This window comes from Triticum dicoccoides, chromosome 5A (genome assembly GCF_002162155.2).
Source record: "Triticum dicoccoides isolate Atlit2015 ecotype Zavitan chromosome 5A, WEW_v2.0, whole genome shotgun sequence".
NCBI lineage: Eukaryota > Viridiplantae > Streptophyta > Magnoliopsida > Poales > Poaceae > Triticum > Triticum dicoccoides.
The window spans coordinates 3604541-3614134 of record NC_041388.1 but is presented as its reverse complement, the minus strand read 5'-3'; positions in this window follow the sequence as shown (position 1 = coordinate 3614134).

Here is a 9594-nt window from a genome sequence, read left to right as displayed (position 1 = left end):
TAACTTTACCACATGTTAGAGCAATAATATATGACATGCAAGTTACACAATGCATACAATCAAATTCATACGTGAAAGGGGCTTCCAATGATTAATCTTATGAATAGTCAAAGGCAGTCTTGAAAAACGCATTAATCTTATGGATGGAGGGAGTAAGTTACCTTGTGCTGGGGAATTAGAGGGGATATTTATGTAGTGGGGTGACATCAGTGATGCGTGCATGAATCCACGCAACTAGCTAATTGATTATTTAATTAGTTAATTAATTATGTGTTCTTAGGTATTAAAGTAGTAAGGCAGGCACACGGAGACAAACTAATAATGAATGATGAGTATTGTCCCATGTTCCATGCATGGCACTGGTGGAGTATGATGGGGGACTTGTTTCCACTAGCCTAACTAGACAGTCACCACACACAGATTTTAAAAAGAAGAAACAAGAGAAGAAAGGTGTAAGACAACAAGAGCACAAAGCTAACAAAAAGGAGCTTGTGTTATGTGCTTGCATAGCTGTGAAGGCTAGATATTACCAGACAACAAGAATGCTAATTACTAGTAATATCCAAGTATCGCACTACTCTCTCCGTCTACGAATAGGTGTACTTCTACCTTTTGTTCTAAGTTATAGAAAAGAATAGTAGGATATATAACATCAAATTGGTATATTATGAAAGTACATTTCAAAACGGATCTAGTGATACTAATCTAGTGCTATAAATGCTGCTACTTTTCTCTATAAAGTTGGTCAAAGTTTTAAAACTTTGACTTAGGACAAAAACTAGATGTGCACGTATTCACGGACATAGGAAGTAGGTAGTACTTTTTTTTGGAACAGAGTAGGTAGTACTACAAGTTTGCAAATGGGCATATATTGTGTGTTAAAAGAGTAGTGCTATAGTATTAATTCCCTCAACAACAACAACAACAACAAAAAATACTATATTATTAAGGAGTAATTGATTGGGCGTAAACTTTGCTAATGTTCAATTTTTTATAAGTGCATATTATTTCTAGTTGCCAGAAAGTAGTATGTAGGTGACCAGAAACCCAACTACGGCACACTTGATGCTTGTTAGAAGAACAATTGCAGAGGATGCAACACCTAATAAAGCCTGAATTTTCAAGATGCTGCTAAGTAGTGGAAACAGCAAATAAAGCAGAAGACAGTGGGATGCTTAGGCTGAAATGCCCCTAGCTTGCTGTCCCCCATTGACATCTAGTGAATTTACTAGTACTAGCATTATTAGCTGCTAAAGAAAAGAGAAGATGGAATGTACTTTCTTGTTTTGCAAACATACTACATCGCATTTTGGCTCCCGGGAGCATTTGCTTCCGGATGAACACTAACTCAAAAGAAGTGGTACGATGCTTTCAAGAAATTCTGATTTTTTTTTTGTGAATGTTCGTGTTAGTGTCGCAAACATGCTTGATAATTTTCAGGCGAAACGGAGCAGTAGTGTTTCGTCGGTGAAAAAACAAATTTGGGATAACATTTGGGGTTTAATTTGTTGTTTTTTTGCACATGCCAAAATGTTTAACCTTTTGCCTAAAATTTTGCAGGTAGCATTTGGATGTGACTATGAATACATAAAAGTTATGTTGAGAAATTGTTTATATATTTCAAAAAACATATTTCATGCGCAAGCCAAATTGGATTTCCGACTACATCACACAATTAAAACTTGTTTAGCAGCCAAATAAATGCAACTTCTATTTGGACGGCTGAAAAGGACCCCCTTCCCGCCTACAAATACCCTCTCACCCCCCGCTCACCACCTCACTCACTCACTCGCTACCTCCCTACACAATCCAGCTAGGAAGCTTCATCTCCATCACTGCGATCTTCACCGATCTTCTTCTTCTTCCGCTCTGATCTTTCTGTACATCGTTCGAGATGACGGTGGCGGTGTGCCATGTCATGCCGGCGCTAGACGTCGCTCCTCCTCACACTCACACTCGCATGCCGGCGCCGATGACGGCACCACCGCGGCAGCTGGACATGTGGAGCGCCATCCAGGCCCCGGCCACCAAGCCCGAGCCGCCGGCGGTCAAGGCCAAGGCCGGCTACCCGATGGCGACGGTGCGGCGGTCCATGAGCCACGAGAGCCTCAGCCTCTGCACCGAAAGCCTCGGCTGCGAGACCGGCACCCGCGGCGACTTCCTCGACCTGGCGTCCCTCCTCTACGCGCCGCCACCGTCGTCCCACCTGAGCAAGGATGCCGTCGCCGACGATGACTCAGTGGCATTGCAAGATGAAGAAGAAGAGCAGGAAGAGACGGCGGCCGGGGAGCTGAGGGCTGTGCACTACCACCGCGCCAGGCCGCAACGCGCGTTCCCGCCGCCGCTGCCGTCCATGTCGCGCCACCGCGGCGGCGATGGCGGGCCATGCCTGCGGGTGCGCCCGCACCGCCGCGACGGACGCCTCGTGCTCGAGGCAGTGGCCACGAAACCCCAGGGATACCTCCACGCGCAGCGCGAGGGTGGCCGCCTCAAACTCTGCTTCGTGGACTACTCCTCTGCTTCGGACTCTGTCCTCAGCCACCAGAAGCAGAGCATGGTGCAACAGCAACAGCCAGACCAAGAACGGATGCTGCAAGAGAAGGATGTTGAAGAAGTTGTCGACGATGAAGAAGATGAAGTGGAGAAGGAGGAGGACGAGGTGGAGGTGGTTGACAGGGGCATGGTGGTGGAGGTGGTGGCGGCGTCCGGCAAGGCGCAGCGGTGCTCCAGGATAGTCATCAACAAGTTCGTGGGCGGCGCGCCGGTCACCACCGACGACGCCAACACGATCCCGTCCCCATCCCGCTGCTGCAGAGCTACCGAGAACGAATTAGCCGCTCCGACGGTGACGTCGGGGCTGCGCAGGGTGCCGTCGTCCACGATGACACTGGCGGCCGCGGTGGCCGCCGCGTCCACTGGCATGCAGTCCGACGAGGAGGACGAGGACGAGGTCGACGAGGAGGAGAAGGAGAGCGCGGCGCTGCTGTTCACGTCGCGGGTGGGGGACAGGGAGGAGCTGGTGCAGAGCGTGCGGCGGTGCCGGCAGCTCCGCCAGAGACCGCTCTTCATCGTGGAGTCATACTCCATCATCGCCGCCTGATCATTACTCCAAACTAGCCTTCATCGCCGCCAACTTTGTATTGTATTTGACAATGGTTTGTCAGTTTGTTAATCGTCTTGTTGTGGCAGCCAACATGAATGAATTTATATGAAAGAGGTTGATTACTTAATTACTCTCTCCGTTCCTAAATATTTGTCTTTCTATATATATTTCAACAAGTGACTAAATACGAAAGAAATGAGTGAATCTACACTCTAAAAAATATGTCTACATACATTCGTATGTGATAGTCCATTTGAAATTACTATGAAGACAAATATTTAGGAACGGAGGGAGTACATTACATTGGTATTATATTTTTTTCATGTAGTTTTGAATTTTAAAAAGAATTTAATATGAAAACAATTTTATTCTTTTAGCATGTCACGCCCTGGCAAACAAAATATGTGCATTTTTATTACTAACCATAGAGTGCACTTTATTAACAAGAGTCAAGTTATATTTTCCTATGGTCTCCAAATCATGTCTCTGATCTCTATGACCAAAAATTTTAAGAGGAAAGCAGCACTTGTTAGATATAAACCTTTAGGAAAAACATTACAGGATCTCTGATCTCTTGCTCAGAACACCTCATTAGATAATACAAGCGAAAGCGTGATAAAAAATACCCTATGATGATCGTGGCCATTGGACACCGTGTAATCCCTTGACTGCTTGGTGCAATATGATGAACGGTGGAGCCAAGGTTAGGCTGGTCATAGTGGGGAGTAACTTAGACTAGTGTCATGCATATGACACTAGTCTAAGTTACTATCTCCATAGTGCAAAGTAACATAGTACTAGTGTCATAAATTGCTTCATCTATTAGCTCATAGACTCATTTTGTCTCGGGAAGCGCTATGTTATAGTAACATATTATGTTACCACAAGCACCTCTTTCCTCATTAAATAGTTGCCACATAAGCAAAATTATCTTAGGATGTGTTAAATTACTACCTAAGTTACTCCCACTATGGCTAGTCTTATGTACACCTGCAGGGGTAGCACAAAAATTTAGGAATATCGTGGGAGCTGCCAGTACTACCCTCGAGGTGGCTGGCGGTAGTGAACGGCCTTCGCCTCCCACAACACCACTGTTGGATTGGTACTTAGGGGTTAAACCCACCCTATCGTGTAGATCGTTGGATCTGGCAGGAGAGCACCATTTACTTTATGTACCAGGTGCTAAGAAATCGGGACTCACACCAAAGGTTTTTTGGCACCCTGATCAGTGTCAAAAACATGAAACTAGGCAGTAAAAGGTAGATTTTTTACTCGGAAATATATAAAGGGAACTAGCATGTTCTACGCGTTGACAAAATAAAGAAAGTAGCACAAATATACATTGACATATATGATGTAATTAAATTAGTAGTCAAATAGTTGCATAGTGTTTGAAACAATTGACACAATGAATGAGCTGGTAAATTCGATACAGAATTAGTATAAACATGGATGGATCATCGGCTCTCCTCATGCATGTATGAACACTGCAAACACTCTTGGATTGTCTTGGAGTCCCTTTATGATTTGGTAGAAGAGTACCTGGTAGTCAAGGCGAGTACTCCCATCATTCCAATGAATTAGACGTGCCCGCATCTTAAATTAAAATTTGACGGTAGTTAGACCAAGTAAATATGGGTTTTATGTGACAAAAGTTATACCATTAGAATATGTATTTAAAATAAGTTTTCAATGGTATAATTTTTGAGTCACAGAAACATATATCACTAGTCTAATTTAGAACCAAAGTTGGACTTTGGGATCTGTGTGCGCCTTATTCATTGGAATAGAGAGAGTACATATGCATGTTCTTTAACTACACAAAATGCTGCATGTGTATCAGGTTTATTAGATATCCTTTTATTCATTTGCTTCCCTCCGTTTGCGAGATGTAATACTTTTACGACTTTGTGATACTTCATGGTTTTTTTAATAAGATGGCTGCATGCATCATTATGATGCAGAGGCCGGGGGTACACCTCCATTTCCAAAAAAAAATAGATATCCTTTTCAGCGGGGAATTATTTATATAACTTTAGACAAAATGTGTTGGACGCACGCCTTACTTAAGCTGAAGCACACTATACAATAATGCGAGCTAGCAATATATATTGCGATTATTATGGATGAGAGCAATTGGTGAGGCAGTTGCTTCGAGACTAAGAATTGAAGTGCAAGCTAGATTTCCTTCAACATAAATATTCGACCGTGTCACACGTAGAGACGCATAGACAAAGAAAGAAAGGAAGAAGCACTAACTTATAGGGCTAAGGATTATGGATGAGGCATGCATGGAGCTAGCCTTTTTGATCCCTAGCCTCGCTGCTCCGATATCCAAATGGACCCTAGCTATGATCTTCTAGCATAAAACACAATTTAAAAACAGACCGCTAGTAAATACTCCCTCTGTAACTTAATATAAGACGCTTTTAGACACTATGATAGTGCCAAAAAGCAAATTAAATCAATGACCCATTTTTTACACTATGATAGTACTAGTGCTCTTTTCTTATGCAAATGACCAAATTAAATCAAAACCAAACCTTTTATTTATGATAACCAGAAGTCATCCAGTACCTATATTTGCAAATCTCCTAGATCAGTGCATCCATATGTACGAAACAAAAAATCAATTCGGCCCATTTAATGTGTTCCAAGAACAAAAGCTCTCATGTGTTACATGTGTATACCAGTAGTTAGTAAAAGCACTCAACTAATCTGACGATCTGCCCATGGTTTAGTGCCTTGGTGTTTTTTGCGTCATGTATATGCAGTACTAAAGATGCGTCGATGATGTGCATCTTATTTATGCTACAAATCAAGTGCACAAATTGAAGTGCTCCTTGTGCGTATTTAGACCTGATGGTGATGTAGTTTCATGCATGATCAAGGTAGCGACGCAGAAGCAATTATTTAACCCTGCACTTTACTTTCTGACATCATTTGGGAAAGTATGGATGTCTGCTGAATCATGCACAAGATCATTGACAAGTTACCTCACACGACCTTTCTCAAAGGAGTGACCCCGCACTAATGAATAATTAATGATATATAAATGCTTTCCTTTGCTATTTGCCAATTTCCAGAGTTAGTTATTGAAAGCAATGGATGCATGGATATCCTACTTGGTGATGTCTACTACACAACCTTTTTCTTGTAGACGTTGTTGGGCCTCCAAGTGCAGAGATTTGTAGGACAGTAGCAAATTTTTTTCAAGTGGATGACCTAAGGTTTATCAATCTGTAGGAGGCGTAGGATGAAGATGGTCTCTCTCAAGCAACCCTGCAACCAAATAACAAAGAGTCTCTTGTGTCCCCAACACACCCAATACAATGGTAAATTGTATAGGCACTAGGTCAGCGAAGAGATGGTGATACAAGTGGTATATGGATGGTAGATAAAGGTTTTTGTGGTCTGAAATATAAAAACAGCAATGTAACTAATGATAAAAGTGAGCAAAAACGGTATTGCAATGCGTTGAAACAAGGACTAGGGTTCATACTTTCACTAGTTCAAGTTCTCTCAACAATAATAATATAAGTAGATCATATAACTATCCCTCAACATGCAGCAAAGAGTCACTCCAAAGTCACTAATAGCGGAGAACAAACGAAGAGATTATTGTAGGGTACGAAACCACCTCAAAGTTATCCTTTCTAATCTATCTATTCAAGAGTCCGTAGTAAAATAACACGAAGCTATTCTTTCCGTTCAATCTATCATAGAGTTCGTACTAGAATAACACCTTAAGACACAAATCAACCAAAACCCTAATGTCACCTAGATACGCCAATATCACCTCAAGTATCCGTGGGTATGATTATACGGTATGCATCACACAATCTCAGATTCATTTATTCAGCCGACACAAAGAACTTCAAAGAGTGCCCAAAGTTTCTACCGGAGAGTCAAGACAAAAACGTATGCCAACCCCTATGCATAGGTTCATGGGCGAAACCCGCAAGTTGATCACCAAAACATACGTCAAGTGGATCAATAGAATACCCCATCGTCACCACAGGTATCCCACGCAAGACATACATCAAGTGTTCTCAAATCCTTAAAGACTCAATCCGATAAGATAACTTCAAAGGGAAAACTCAATCCATTACAAGAGAGTAGAGGGGGAAAGAAACATCATAGGATCCAAATATAATAGCAAAGCTTGCGATACATCAAGATCGTACCACCTCAAGAACATGAGAGAGAGAGAGAGATCAAACATATAGCTACTGGTACATACCCTCAGTCCCGAGGGAGAACTACTCTCTCCTCGTCATAGAGAGCGCTGGGATGATGAAGATGGCCACCGGAGAGGGATTCCCCTCTCCGGCAGGATGCCAGAACGTGTCTAGATTGGTTTTCGGTGGCTACGGAGGCTTTTGGCGGCAGAACTCCCGATCTATTCTGCTCCCCGAAGTTTTTAGGGTATATGGGTATATATAGGAGGAAGAAGTACGTCGATGGATCTCCGGGCTGTCCACGAGGCAGGGGGCGCGCCCAGGGGGTGGGCGCGCCCCCCACCCTCCTGGGCAGCCCGGGACTCTCCTGGTCCATCTCCGATACTCCGTGGGCTTCTTCTGGTCCAAAAATAAGTTCCGTGAAGTTTCAGGCAATTGGACTCGGTTTGATTTTCCTTTTCTGCGATACTCTAAAACAAGGAAAAACAGAAACTGGCACTGGGCTCTAGGTTAATAGGTCAGTCCCAAAAATCATATAAAATAGCATATAAATGCATATAAAACATTCAAGGTTGATAATATAATAGCATGGAACAATAAAAAATTATAGATACATTGGAGACGTATCACTTGGCAACGCAAGGTTTAAACCATTTAGTTCTTGATGATGTTTGTCATGTGAGTCAGATAGCTGACCATGTTGTATGTATGTACGTCACGATCGGTCTTTGTAGACTCAACATTGTTATACACACACCATGCTTGACGGAAGCGGATTTGTGGCACGCGGGTCTCAGGGCACTGGGTCCCTCGTGTGTGCTTTTCTTTTTGGTTTTTGATTTTTAAAATTTTACATTTTCTGAATGAAAAGTACAAATTGAGTTATATTTCCGTATTCATGTTCCTCGTGATAAGGGTTTCAAATAGGATCTGTTTTGAATATGTTTTGATGAATTTTGAAAAAAATTGTAAAGTTTCAACTCTTGGAACTTAGTGCGAGTGACCGATAAAATCACGTCTTTGTGCCTACGACCGGCAAAAAATGCATATAATTTTATCTGTGAAACTTGTTGAGAGTGAGCGAGAAAATCACAAGTTTCAGTTGAAAAATCATAAGTTTCAACGATTGGAACATAAAACTTAATGTGCGCTCGTGCGGAATCCAACTACTTCATAAATGGTGAGGCAATCGAGCGGTCAGGCAGGGCTTGGCAAGTGCGTGCCCCGACACCTCCATGCCCTTGCGAAATTCCACATGCATGACGAGGCCTCACTAGTAGAAAACGGGCCTTTAGTCCCGGTTCTAGAGGGCCTTTAGTCCCGGTTCTGGAACCGGGACTAAAGTGTCGTTACTAAAGCCCCCCCCCCTCCTTAGTCCCGGTTCTGTTACGAACCGGGACTAAAGGCTCTCCACGTGGCCGCTGTCTGGAGCTCCACCTAAAGGAAATTTTACGATCTTTTTTTTTAAATCCTGACTTTCTATTTTTTTTTCAAATTTCTGAATTATTTTACAATTTAATCTCTAATCACCCTCATCACTGCTCAATACAACCTCTAATCTCTAATCACCTCTCACCATTCCAAATCATCTAACTTCTCGGCCGGTCACCCATCCTCTCACTACTCCAGCCTGAGCACGCTTAACTTCCTGGTTCTATTCCCCCTCGTTTCCAAGTCTGCATTTGTTGTTTTCCTGTCAATAGTAAGATGTCAATCCTATTAACCCTCAGGAGTTTAGCTTGAGCATGAAGTCACACGTTTCATTATTTGAGTTTGAAACTATTATTCTGAAAAACAATAATTATTTAGTAATACTAATATTTCTTGAATAAGTAGTTTGACCATTGTTTAACCACAATTTGACCAGATTTGACCAAAATTAAAAAAATGAAATAATTATTTAGTAACACTAATATTCTTGAATAATTATTTAGTAACACTAATACTTCTTGAATAAGTAGTTTGACCATAGTTTGACCAGATTTAACCAAAATTCAAAAAAACTGAAATTTGAGCATAACTTTTTTCCTTCTAGAATTTGAGGATTTTAAATATTTGCAAACCGGCCTATGGCCGTCAAAATAGGATGCGGATTTTCGTGCTGAGCATTTTGATATATTATACGTTTTTTCCGACATCATATGCAAAAGTTATAGTTGTTTTACTTTTTCATAACACTTTTTTGCAAAACATGTCCAAATTTAAGTCTTTTTATTTTCCTAACTAGTAGATGTAGTAATATAACTACATCTCGAAGTATTTTTTTGAAGTTTTTATCATTTTCTTTTGCTTTTTTCAAAACTGAAATGA